At 36.1% G+C, this 14,961-nt stretch overlaps 1 long non-coding RNA gene across 1 annotated transcript; it reads right to left on the bottom strand.

The window, feature by feature from the left end:
* Positions 1 to 5,025: 5,025 nt before the first annotated feature.
* Positions 5,026 to 8,464, bottom strand: LOC127449445 (uncharacterized). The gene is made up of 3 exons (XR_007898752.1): positions 7,904 to 8,464; positions 7,060 to 7,365; positions 5,026 to 6,157 (listed from the first exon to the last, which is right to left on the bottom strand). It is a non-coding gene; the product is annotated as an uncharacterized LOC127449445 (long non-coding RNA).
* Positions 8,465 to 14,961: the final 6,497 nt, after the last annotated feature.

Genomic DNA, 14,961 nt, shown 5'->3' on the forward strand with positions numbered 1-14,961 from the left:
ATTACCAATACCATCTAAAAATAAAAAAAAATAACTTAATCATCCACAGAAATGCCACTGACATCTTCCTTTCCACATAAATGGAAACTGAGAAAACTCCAGCTGTGTTTAGATGTATGCATATCCTATACACTTTTGTTGAGACACCTGGAGAAATCTATTCTCTCGCTATGCATTTGGACAAATGCAAATACAAAGGAAATGCTTGTTAGTAAAAGGCATCACCATGTTATTATGTCAATACACTAGATTCAAGTCAAGTCAATTCAAGTGGCTTTGGAAGTGGATTCTTTTCTTTTTTTGAGTTTCCTGTCAAGGACATACTCTGTGTTTCAGTGGGGTCATCTATTAATGATACACAACTGGATTTGGCCCCCCAGGGGCCCCGCCATAGAATTAAGTCCATAAAGAAAGCCATCAGTTTTCATCAGTTCAGTTCCTTTCTTATGGGAGATCATTCAGCTCCACGACACTCTTGAGTTCTCCATCCATTGAGAAGCACATCATTCATTTATTCTCTCAGTCTGTTTTGTCGTCTCCTGGGAAATCAGTCTCATATTTGGCATGCATATGTTCTGCCACACTTGATTGGAGATTTTTGATTGATAGCACTGACAGTTTTATTGGTTGTTTATTCCCCTTCCCCGTCCTAGATATATATATATATATATATATATATATATATATATATATATATATATATATATATATATATATATTATTATTATTATTATTATTATTATTATTATTATTATTTTATTTATTTATTTATTTATTTATTTATTTGGCATTCTTTTTAGCGACAAGAATTAGATGTCTTATTTTGTTTGTCTTATTACTGATGGAAGATGTGAAGAAATTGAATAATGACTTTTTTGGAATATTCCAAACATTGTGTTTATGTTATGTCTTCATCACTTGCACCTGTGTGATATAAAGCTTTACACTAAACACACCCTGAGAACATTCACTTCAGTAGGTAATGTGCCAGGTTTAAATGATTTCATTGCAAATAGGTGACACTGTGCCAGGCTGATGATTGTTTATGTTTACCAAATGTCATCATTTCTGATAAGTAAGACGAGGTGACACATTTGTTCCAAAAGAGAAAAGATAAAAATGGGTCCTCTGGGGGATATGAAAATGGAAGAAGAAGACAAAAATTGTGGTTGATCCGGTGGCATGGCTGGCCTTGCCCTTTTACTGAGGTTGTCATCATTAGTGTGAAGCTTGCTGTTTAAGACCATTAGCGTGGATCAAAGCCTCACTGGTTTAAAGACCTTATCTTTTCCAAAACAGAGCAGAGACAGACAACTTTTCGCCCTGATTAATTACAGGTAACTGTGATGTTACTCCGCCCACGCCAGACTGTCTCGCATCATGGCTATTAATGTGTTTCATCTGTGACAGCGTTGGCGTTCTCAGTGCTGAGATTCTTGCAAGAGGTTTCATCATTCTTTTTATAATTCCATCACAATGTGTGTGGGGGGGCGGGGGGGCATTTAAGACTTGTAATTTTTGGGAGAAGTTTGGTTTATTAATGTCTTTCTTTACTTGTTTTCATAGCCCTCACTGTAACACGATGATTGGAAGTAGTTACATTATTAATCATGGTATGCCATAATGTGCTTGCTATGGCAAATCATTTTTATTGCTCATACTTAGAGTTAGCAATTTCAAAAAAAGCCCTAACCCTAAGTATTAAACCTTGATTTTGTAACTAAACTGTGCTACAGACATGAATGATGCCTCAAATTATGCGACTTGATGAGCAGAGTTGCTCTAGTAGTTTTGAAGCGATTAGACTGACACTAAAGGTGGGAACGAGAATATCATAGAGACTTGGGAGTGGGCTCTTTTGACTATTTATGGTGGGTAAGCACCCACCTACTGTAACAATTGCATAGCATGCATAGCAACATAGTAAAATACACCCAGAAAACCCTAGCAACTGCATAGCAACACCTTAAAAATCTCCCAAAACACCCTAACAACTGCATAGCAACACCCTAAAAATCACCCAGAACACCATAGCAACTGCACAGCAACACCCTAAAAATCACCCAGAACACCCTAGCAACTGCATAGCAACACCCTAAAAATCACCCAGAACACCCTAGCAACTGCACTGCAACACCTTAAAATCACCCAAAAGTCCCAAGCAACTGCATAGCAACATACTAATATATATATATATATATATATATATATATATATATATATATATATATATATATATATATACAGTTGCACTCAAAAGTTTGCATACCCTTGGAGAATTGGTAATATACACTATATTGCCAAAAGTATTCACTCACCCATCCAAATAATTGAATTCAGGTGTTCCAATCACTTCCATGGCCACAGGTGTATAAAATGAAGCACCTAGGCATGCAGACTGCTTCTACAAACATTTGTGAAAGAATGGGCCGCTCTCAGGAGCTCAGTGAATTCCAGCGTGGTACTGTGATAGGATGCCACCTGTGCAACAAGTCCAGACGTGAAATTTCCTCGCTACTAAATATTCCACAGTCAACTGTCAGTGGTATTATAACAAAGTGGAAGTGATTGGGAATGACAGCAACTCAGCCACGAAGTGGTAGGCCACGTAAAATGACAGAGCGGGGTCAGCGGATGCTGAGGCGCATAGTGCGCAGAGGTCACCAACTTTCTGCAGAGTCAATTGCTACAGACCTCCAAAGTTCATGTGGCCTTCAGATTAGCTCAAGAACAGTGCGTAGAGAGCTTCATGGAATGGGTTTCCATGGCTGAGCAGCTGCATCCAAGCCATACATCACCAAGTGCAATGCAAAGCGTCGGATGCAGTGGTGTAAAGCACTCCGCCACTGGACTCTAGAGCAGTGGAGACGCATTCTCTGGAGTGACGAATCACGCTTCTCCATCTGGCAATCTGATGGACGAGTCTGGGTTTGGCGGTTGCCAGGAGAACGGTACTTGTCTGACTGCATTGTGCCAACTGTGAAGTTTGGTGGAGGGGGGATTATGGTGTGGGGTTGTTTTTCAGGAGCTGGGCTTGGCCCCTTAGTTCCAGTGAAAGGAACTCTGAATGCTTCAGCATACCAAGAGATTTTGGACAATTCCATGCTCCCAACTTTGTAGGAACAGTTTGGGGATGGCCCCTTCCTGTTCCAACATGACTGCGCACCAGTGCACAAAGCAAGGTCCATAAAGACATGGATGAGCGAGTTTGGTGTGGAAGAACTTGACTGGCCTGCACAGAGTCCTGATCTCAACCCGATAGAGCACCTTTGGGATGAATTAGAGCGAAGACTGCGAGCCAGGCCTTCTTGTCCAACATCAGTGTCTGACCTCACACATGCGCTTCTGGAAAAATGGTCAAAAATTCCCATAAACACACTCCTAAACCTTGTAGAACGCCTTCCCAGAAGAGTTGAAGCTGTTATAGCTGCAAAGGGTGGGCCGACGTCATATTAAACACTATGGATTAAGAATGGGATGTCACTTAAGTTCATATGCGTCTAAAGGCAGATGAGCGAATACTTTTGGCAATATAGTGTATGTACCATTTTTAAAAAAAACGAGTGAGCAGGCAAAACACATTTATTTTTTATTTCTTATGGGATTCATATTCAACTGTAGGTTATAACAGAATGGCACAATCATAAAACAAAACATGGCAACAAAGAAAAAATATAAAATGAACCCTGTTCAAAAGTCTGCATACCCTTAGTTCTTAATACTGTGTATTGCCCCCTTTAGCATCAATGACAGCGTGCAGTCTTTTGTAATAGTTGTCTATGAGGCCCCAAATTCTTGCAGGTGGTATAGCTGCCCATTCGTCTTGGCAAAATGCCTCCAGGTCATGCAAAGTCTTTGGTCATCTTGCATGAACTGCACGTTTGAGATCTCCCCAGAGTGGCTCGATGATATTAAGATCAGGAGACTGTGATGGCCACTCCAGAACCTTCACCTTTTTCTGCTGTAACCACTGGAGGGTCAACTTGGCCTTGTGCTTAGCATCATTGTCGTGCTGGAAAGTCCAAGAGCGTCCCATGCGCAACTTTCGTGCAGAAGAATGCAAATTGTCTGCCAGTATTTTCTGATAACATGCTGTATTCATCTTGCCATCAATTTTCACAAAATTCCCCATGCCTTTAGAGCTCACACACCCCCAAAACATCAGTGAGCCACCACCATGCTTCACAGTGGGGATGGTATTCTTTTCACTATAGGCCTTGTTGACCCCTCTCCAAACATAGCGCTTATGGTTGTGACCATAAAGCTCTATTTTGGTCTCATCACTCCAAATTACAGTGTGCCAGAAGCTGTGAGGCGTGTCAAGGTGTTGTCGGCCATATTGTAACTGGGCTTTTTTGTGGCATTGGTGCAGTAAAGGCTTCTTTCTGGCAACTCGACCATGCAGCTAATTTTTGTTCAAGTATCGTTGTATTGTGCTCCTTGAAACAACCACACCGTCTTTTTCCAGAGCAGCCTGTATTTCTCCTGAGGTTACCTGTGGGTTTTTCTTTGTATCCCGAACAAATCTTCCGGCAGTTGTGGCTGAAATCTTTCTTGGTCTACCTGAACTTGGCTTGGTATCAAGAGATCCCCGAATTTTCCACTTCTTAATAAGTGATTGAACAGTACTGACTGGCATTTTCAAGGCTTTGGATATCTTTTTATATCCATTTCTAACTTTATAAAGTTCCATTACCTTGTTACACAGGTCTTTTGACAGTTCTTTTCTGCTCCCCATGGCTCAGTATCTAGCCTGCTCAGTGCATCCACGTGAGAGCCTCACGTGGATGCACTATATATATATATATATATATATATATATATATATATATATATATATATATGTGTGTGTATATGTATAAAAATTATACACTCAAGTCAAGTTCAAGTTTTATTGTCACTGACATACTGTATGCTGCCTAGTAAGTGAAACAGTTGTCATTATTACATAACATTATAGTTACATAACATTAAGAATTATATAAAAATTTTAAACATTTCGGTAAAACTTTACAATTAGGTTGTATTTGTTAACAATAATAAGTTAACATGAACTAACAATTAACAACTCTTTTACAGCACTTATTAATCTGGTTTGATGTTAATTTCAACATATACTAAAAAAATTCAAAATTAAAGGTTGTCTATGTTAACACTGGTTAATAAATTATGAATTAATATGAACTAACAATGAACCCATTGTATTTGTATGATAAACATTAACCAAGATTAATACAAGCTGTAGATAATCATTGTTAATTGTTAAGTGATGATAACTACTGCATTTACAAATGTTAATGAATAGAACCTTATTGGAAAGTGTTACCAACATTTCACACAGTATGCTACATTGTTGCCACATGATCTCATCACATTGCACATTGTAAGTGCTGTCTAGTTATCATCTTGGAAACGAATATAGTTATTTTGCATTTTTTTAAATAACATTTTGTGTTAAAATGTCTTCTTTTTTGGCAGTCTGATGAAATGAGTCAAAAAAAGAGATGTTTTAAAATCACGTCTGTAATTACTTCATCACACTGAAAATGGAAGGTCAAGTGTGTTCAACACTGCACATTTTGGCAAAAGTAATAGGACATCTGGATATTAAATGCATAAAACCTGTGCTCAGTATACATACTATGTACTGCAGAAATAATAAGAGTAGTATGTTAGTATGCCATTCCAAACATAGGCAATTTCATATCATGGTGAAGCCAAATGTGTTTCTTTTTTTTTTTTAAACATGTTTTATAAGGATATACCTTATAAAAGGATATCTTTGCAACAACACAAAAACAAAAAAATTAAGGCATTCAGACAAGGCAAAACAAGGCATAATAGGTGAAGATTGAGAGGTGGACCTAAAAACAAAGCAAGCAGAATATGAACTTTGAGTAGAGGTCCACACAAATAACGCATTCTGTGTTTATGAGGGTGAAATGTTTTTTTGAGTAACTAGCACTCAATCCATACAGGGTTCGATGGGATCAAATCAAGAACATACTTGAGATTAATTGGCGCATTCCAGTAGAGTTGCTTGTTCATGAGTGCCCATGTTCTTATTGTAATTTCAGAACTGGTGCGGCTCTTATCCACCCTAGACGCCTGAGGTGTCATCACTGCTTGTACTCAAACTTATGTTGCAATGATGAACCTGAGAGAAGATATTAAATATTGTTAGTTACTGGTATTGTGACTCACAAAACCTGGCTGGGTCATATCAATGTTGCTGAATGTAGGATGGTAGGGAAAGAGTTGTACATATTTATTAGTAAAGCATTATCTGATTTGTTAGGGTGAGGTTTAGAGTTAGGGTTGGGTTAAACTATATTATAAGTCAGGGGGGGAGTAGTATAGTATAGTATACACTACAATATGAACTTTCTAGCCCTTTCGAGCTCTTTCATAGTTCAGGATTTTTCAGTTATGCTTTATTCAAGTATTAACTGGCTTAGACTCAGTTATGCTTTATTCATATTAACTGGCTTAGACTCTTATATTTTCTTAGGAGAAATAAAAATAGCAACAAATGAGACAATTGTTGGTATGTAGTATGAGTATAGAGCTTTAAAATAAATGTGAAGTGCATTGCATTTAATTATATTAAAATATAATGCTTGAATCCAAAGCAACAGTACATTCAAGGTAATTATTTTAACCAGGATTGTGTCCCTGGGAATGAAACTCATGATCTTGCCATTTCTAGCGCCATGCTCTACCAGTTAAGCTACACTGTAAAAAGTGGTACCCTGCAATTTTTATCTTAAAGATCAATTTCAACTTTATTTAATTCTTAAACATTACTTTTATTAGTTTAGCCAAATGTAGTCAGGTTGATTTAGTCATGTTAAAATATACTGTATTTTTTACTTAAAACCAGTTAAGATGTTAGCGCATGAAGCACATTTTAAAGTTCCAGAATTTTTTTTACATCATAGCACATTCAGTGTACAGTAATTGTCCCAGACTCTTATCTGAAATGGTTTAACAACTTAAATGGAGTTTGATATGGGAATTACAGAGGATCATTAGGGGTGCCCCAAAACACCACTTTACCCATTTAAGGATGGCACATATCTTTAATGCAGTTGAGGTATGCTGAGCTGATCTGGAAGGTCACTCATCAATCCAGATCTTTATGTAAATGGATTTATAAGCAGTAGGCAGCCATCCCTGCTGATGTCTTGGCCTTAATGGGGGTGCCAGTTAGCTTGCATGCTCTGATTGATTGCTTGCTAATTAGCCATACCCAGTAATGATCGTTCTCATAACAAAGTGGCACTGATGAAGTAATGAGGTATTTGGGAAATACAGGTGAGTGTCGGTGGGAGGGTTCAACCTCTGGGCTCCAGCAGGTCCAATCTAAGGAGAAGTCAAGAAGATGAACAGGATGAGGAAGATGAGCTGTGAATGTTGGCACACTATTCCAGAACAGTCCGAAGGTCTGTACAAGGTTTGATGGATGTGGTTTGAAAGCTCTAGGAGCAGCTGGTGTTTAAAATGTTGGTCTCGTTTAGGGATAAAAAAAAAACCTACACCAAGTTTGTAGAATAACCAACCTGGTCTCATAGTGAAAACATGACTTATATACATTTTTGTAAAACTTGTTATACGTGTCTCCAGGTACAATTCCCTGTGTTTCCAGGTGAAATGAACACTTGAGGCGCTACAACAACTGTGTGTTTTACTCACTTTCAATCAAATCATGACTTTAATGGCTGATAATGACTTTAAAAATGCTTATTCTTCTCTCTATTACGCAGACTCTGCTATTTTATTATATCAATACACTTTTACTCTAACGCATCTTTTGAAAAACTATACATTTTAATGCTTGTTTTACAGACCCACCTACATATATACACTTATCCCGACACAAATAACTTGTGCAATAGCTCACCTGACAGGAGGTTGGACTCAGAATTGGAGTCATAGAAGTGGCACAAAATGATGTAGTTTCTTCAGAAAATGTGCTTTTTCATTTCGCTTCTGCATATAAAAAAAAACTAATGGTTAGGTTTAGGGGTTTATTTGGTAAGGATGTCTTTTTAAAATCTCATTTATATTTTAAAACACTATTGGGTTAGGTTCAGGCAAAAGTTTCTGGTTAGGGAAAAAACATCCATCTAAAATTCACCTTAAAGCCTCGTCTGAATATGACACCATTTTACTCACTTTTGGCACCCCCAGCTGGACATTCCACTGGAAAAATGCAGCCAAACATGTTATACAGCACGTAAATTATGAAATGCAAAAATGTTGTCACGTTCACGTAAATTTCATGAGATCAGGCAGATAATAGGCCTTTTTCACACTTCCGCGTTTCTCGCTTTGGGGGTGGCCCTCGCAGGGTAAACTTACTTCCGGTATCAGCAACGGCTATTGAAATGTAAGCAAGATCTGTTGAAGTCTTCATACATAACATATACTTTTTTCACATTACAGTAATAAGAATGAGATTAATTTTGTTTTATTTTTATTTTTTTATTTGTAGTGTTGTAGGGGGCAAAAAAAAAAGGAAAAATATATATATATATATATATATATATATATATATATATATATATATATATATATATATATATATCCTTAAAAAAATTTTAAAGCTGGTGTGTGTTATTTTTTGGATATTAAAATTTGTTCTCATATCCCAGCTTAGTATGTAGAGACAACTATAAATAAACCACTTGTAGGTTTATTTTCCTGCAAACTGAACACTGACTTTCTGGTGCTTTCAAATATTGGTCCGAAGCGGAAGATGGCAGAGGAAGAGTAATTTATATTCATGAAGAATCCGATGCCTGATTGGATGACTTATAATATAGTTTAACCCAACCCTAACTCTAAACCTCACCCTAACAAATCAGGTAATGCTTTACTAATAAATATGTACAACTCTTTCCCTACCATCCTACATTCTGGAAATTCAACACAGCAACATTGATATGACCCAGCCAGGTTTTGTGAGTCACAATACCAGTAACTAACAATATTTAATATCTTCTCTCAGGTTCATCATTGCAACATAAGTTTGAGTACAATCAGTGATGACACCTCAACCTGGACTCAGTGTATTCCTTTGGTAGGCCTACACATCACCCTCACACACACACACACACACACACACACACACACACACACACACACACACACACACACACACACGGACTATCCAGTCATTTAGTACATTTATAATTACAGTAGTCAACCTCATTGGCTCACTTGAGTACAGCAATGGAAAGTCTATACTTAACCATGATCATTAGGCTACTCAGTTAAATAGTGTCTAGTTTGCATGTTCTGCAGCTAGTGGGCACATAACAGGGTGAATTTTAATAATGTGTTTCCTATTAGGAAGGACAGTCAAGCAGTTTATACATACAAAAAACACTAATTAGGCCAGAGTGAAATAAACTCCCATGGCATTGCAGCATAAGACCCTATCCATCAGTTATTGTTGTTGTCAGTTGATTAGAGAGATATGCTGCAACTGCTAATCATGCCTGGTGTGGTGTGTATGGTATTGAGAAGCAAATTAGTGGGCAGTAAGACTGTGAAAGCATAGCAATACTGCCACCATCAGGTAATACATGCACAATACTTTATGACAAGTATAATTTACTCACTTCATGATGTTCCAAACACTTATTAGTTCATTACTTCTGTGCAAAACAAAAGGAAATTTGTGAGCTATGGCAGAGAGCTAGATTTTCAGTGAATAATGTATATGTGCTTATACATATTCCCTTTGTGGTTCAGAGCCAGTTGAACAAGGCCAGCACTACCAGAAAGAAATTACCCCTCTTCTACACTCTAATCCCAGGTAAGATATTTTTGGCCTCCTGAAATCATAACTGTAAGGCATAACTCTAATCACTATTCTTTGTGGTATCCTGAGTGTTGAGGCTGGATCATAACTTAACTTTAGCTAGTGAGCTCATACAACTATTCCTAGCCTTCAGGCCTTTTAAATAATTTCACCAATTTGGACTTTTGTAACACTATGAAATGGTAACATTTTAGACACCGAACATTTAAAATGTCTCCATTTTCAATTGAATTCAGCAGTTCTAAGACATAAATAAGAACTTCTCTGCATCAATGAACAAAACAGGAAAATATGTGCATGCTCCACAAAACTTTTGTTTCAGTCTTCAAAAGATTGAGCTGCCACTCATGCATGATGAAACTGGCAGACTGTCGGCATAATGGAGCGATGCAACTTAAAAAAAAAAGAAAAATGTCTTCATTTTGATTTAAATGGAAATAAAGTTGTTATAAACTTGTAAAAAATTAAGGATGAATAATAATGATGATGATGATTATATTAAAACAGAAATAATAATTTAAATAAAAAAACATTGTTAAACCTGAAATATTATAGGGTAAATATCAATAATAATAAATATTAAAATGTATATAACAATTCAAATGTTTCAAGCCTGAAAAATAAGAGGGTTATTAATAATAATAATAATAATAATAATAAATATATGTTATAAACCTGAAAAATTATAGGGTAAATAACAATAATAACAACATTGATAATAAATATAAAAATGGAAATAATAATAAAAATTTTCCAAAAAACTTAGTTATAAACCTCAGAAATTTGATGGTAAATAATAACAACAACAAATAGTTTAGAAAAAAAAAACAGAATAGTTTTAAATAGTTGTTTTATTATAAAAATAACAATAATTCAAGTATTATTTCAAACACAGTTTAGGAAGCAATTGCTACTTAAACACTACTATTTACAGTCTCTCAGCATACCTATGGCTAGTTTCCTATGCAAAACGTTTGCTGTCAAGGGAAGCTGCCCACACTGCCACACCTCAATGATTAATTAAGCATGGTTGTCAGGGACAATGAATAAGCAGGAGCTGTGCATGTGCTTAGGGGCTTGCATGTGTCACCTAGCTGTCACCACTGCAGCACAGAACACTGGGAGTTCATCATCAACCATCCTCCCATCCCACCATGGAGCCTGTCCATCAACACCACAAAGTGCCTTAAAAAGTGTCATGTAAATGAGAGAATATGAGCAAGGGCGACAGGCAGATTGGGGGTCTTTAATTCACAACAAGAGGTAGCCCATCAGAGGCTGGGAAAGATTTTAGAAAATGTGCTTTGGTGGAGCCTCATAAAATAATTCAAATTTTTTCAATAAATAATAGTACAAGAGCAGTACAACTCCATTTCACTGCAAGTGATATCTGTTATTCAGAATTGGCTGAGGATTTTTGAGTTGATGACAATTTATATATATATATATATATATATATATATATATATATATATATCTGATGCTCTGTTAAATAATATAGTCTGAAGTTTCCCAACAGATTTCTCATATTATTAGAATATACAGTATCTTACTTCTTATCTCAGTATGTTTTAGTATGCAGTTTTTGCTAATTTGCCTGAACTGAATGTTCAAACATGCCAACGGAATGCTCTTTAATTCAAACTCCAAACTTCAAAAAATTCAAAAGTAAAAAAGTGCTTTAAGTTGCTTTATGTTCAGACTTGTCAAGTCTTGGAAAGAGAGATTTTCATTAAGACCAGACTAAAACTAGAAAAAAAAAAGGTGAAGGTTATAATTTTGGATGGCTGCACAAGCCCATGTCTAGTCAAGACAAAAACCTACTTATAAGTACTGTCCACATTTGACTTGATCTCATAACAAGTTGTAATAGTAGTACGAGAAGGTGAAATTGCAAGAAATCCCATAGAGTAACATAACCAACAAACAATGTTTTAATGATTTTTCCTAACTTTAACCCCAAACACAAATCCTAAACTTGGTTCTCTCAACCAAATTGAAATGGGTTTGAAGGAGTTCACGTGTATGCTGGGCACTTGTCGGCTGCTTTATATACTTCATTCTCGTCCAACTCATCCATTTAAAAAAAATAAAAAATAATTCTTTTTTGTTCGTAAAGAAATTCATACATAAACACAATTCAGAATTTGTCTCCAAAAACAAATGTCAAGCATTTAAGCATACACCTTTAGATCCCAAGGTTTATAAGATATAAGAAACATAAATTAATTCAAGGGTGTCCAATCAGGTAGTGTTTAAATGAGCTATGGTTTTATTCTCTTGAAGAGAATGGATGGATATCCTCAGCCCTCCAACAGTTCATCCAAATCAACAGATGGAAAGGAGATCACAACAAGGTCTCTACCAGAGGAAAATCATCCAGGGCTCATAATCTCAACACTTTTTTGCTAAAAGTAAATCATATTTTAGAAACACTTTCAGCTAGGTTTAGATATGTGGTCATAGAACTGAACTATTTTATTTTATTTTTTTACATTATTCACAGGGTCAAAGTTACGTGAATTTTTGTGGATTTTACCCTCCATATTGAAATTCCAGTATCATGACATTTTTTTCTGTAGTTGTTGGGTAAATTAGTGAACACAATAAAACCACATCGACAGACAGGCAAGGGTCAATGGGTCAAAGAGTGACAACGAGCCCCAGTATACCCAATACAGCCAGAGGAGAGCAGCACTCTGTTTTAGAACACACATGACATTAAAGGAATAGTTCACCTAAAAATGAAAATTCTCTCATCATGCCATCCCAGATGTATATGACTTTCTTCTGCTGAACACAGATGAAGAGTTTTAGAAGAATATTTCAGCTCTGTAGGCCCTCACAATGCAAGTTAATGGGTATAAAAATTTAGAAGTTCCAAATAGCACAAAGGCAGTGTAAAAGTAATACATACGAATCCAGTGGTCAAATGTATATCTTCAGAAGTGATATTATAAGTGTGGGTGAGAAACAGATCAATGTTTAAATCCAAATGTTTACTATAAATTCTCCTCCCTGCCCAGTAAGTGGCGATATGCACGAGTCATGCGAATCACCAAAACCAAAAGATGTAGTAAAAAAGAAATTCAATATTAATCTGTTTCTCACCCACACCTATCATCACTTCTGAAGATATGGATTTAACTATTGGAGTCTTATAGATTACTTTTATGCTTTGTGGAGCTTCAAAATTTTGGTCACCATATACTTGTATTGTGAGGACCTACAGGAAGGAACTGAAATATTCTATAAAAAATCTTTGTTTGTTTAGTGTTAACAATAATCTGTAATTATGCATCTTGAAGCAACTGGAAGTAAATTTATTTAACCGACTCTCCTTTTCTTAGGTGAAACTAGTGAAGTTTTAAGAATTACTTTAATATGGAAACTGGAGGTAATTTATGCCTGCAAAAGAGGCAGCTCAATTTCTTCTAAGATAATAAGTAATACAATCTTTACATATAAAAACACTTTTTATTCAACATTGACACCTCATCTTTTTTTTTCAAGATGCAGAGGAATTACTTGCCTATCTAAAGACAATTAAGCCAGGAAATATAGTACTTGTGGCCTCGAGTGTCGATCCTGTAACAAAATAAAAATTGCATTCACACACGTCAAAATGATTAACTTTGGTTTTATTCATAAGTTGTCTTAATTCCTCTTTTCCAGGCTCACTGATGAAATTAGAGATATATTCAGTGTTTTGGGCAGCACTATGGTCAGAACTGTAAGGCAGAGGGATAGTTGGGTATTTGCAGGTGCCTATCGAATTAAAAAAAAATTGGAATTTGAGACATGCACTGTTAATCTCTTTTTAAGATCTTCTTTTGTGAAAAAAGTGGACTGTATTAAAGAGTGAAATTTGTGGTTGATTTTTCTGTTATGATTAGCTACTTCAAAATGATATGATGAAGAATGCATATGGAGACTGGCCAGAGATGGGGGAGATCACTGGATGCTTTCCCATAATATATAATTGAGATCGCTGCACCTACCAACCACAGATCATGACTTGTTTGGGAGATGTGAAAATGGGACATTATGTAACAATGTAGCAACTTTATCTTCCTTCCCTGCAGCAATAAACATTAAAGGAACTGTTCAACCAAAAATATAAATTGTCATCATTTAATTACTCACCCTCATGTCTTGACTTTTTTTTTTTTTTTTTTCATGGAACACAAAAGCAGATGTTCAATAGGTCGAAACTTTTGCTGCTGAAATCGGTCTGTGCTTACCGAATTTCAAATCACTGCCCCCAGTGGCTGAAGCTGGAAGTGTTGTTGAACGTATGGGCACTTACGTTTAAAGAAATGTCCACAGAGTGGTGCTAAAAGCGAACTGTATATTAGCTTGTAAATGATGTAATACAGTCAACAGGAATGCATATTTTATTAACCCTACCCCCCAACCCAAACCCCAACATTAAACCTAACCATCAGTGGAGTAAAAATTAAATTTTAAAGCGAAAATGCAACGTTTGAATCAGGCTCACTATTGTTATTGTGAACGCAGTTACTTCCTGGTACCCATAGGACAAGAACCCGTCTCTCTGAGGTTGCTTGTGCAACATGCCATCAGTAGCACTGTGTTCACACCTGATCTGATGCAAAAATGTCTGATGCGGGGTTAGTAATTTGGCTAAATGGGATTGATTTCAGGTACATAAACTTTCAGAAGCAACATGTCAATTTCCCATGCATAAGTCGTATGAACTACAGTACTTTTACGGTTCTTTTTGGAGCTCAACAGCCCCTGGTCACTATATAGTTTAATTGTATGAAAAACAGCAGAATAAACATTTGGCTAAACTTATTTTTGTTTGCAGAATAAAGTTGTTCAGGTTCGTAAAAATATAAAAACTGACAGAATTTACCCTTTTTTTGTTTACTGTTCCTTTTACACAATATTTTATACAATATACAGTACAACATGATAGCATTCATGCCACTGATGGTCATACAGTAAATCATAAATAAATAAAGATAAAAAGAAACCTGATTTAAAACCTGACTGAATTCTTTACACACTGTTTCATCTCTGTAAAGGTAACACTGTTGCTATTCACATTAACTGTAAGGAGTCAGGAACATCAGTTTTAAAACAGTCCATATCCTTCACAC

This window comes from Myxocyprinus asiaticus, chromosome 12 (assembly GCF_019703515.2).
Source record: "Myxocyprinus asiaticus isolate MX2 ecotype Aquarium Trade chromosome 12, UBuf_Myxa_2, whole genome shotgun sequence".
NCBI lineage: Eukaryota > Metazoa > Chordata > Actinopteri > Cypriniformes > Catostomidae > Myxocyprinus > Myxocyprinus asiaticus.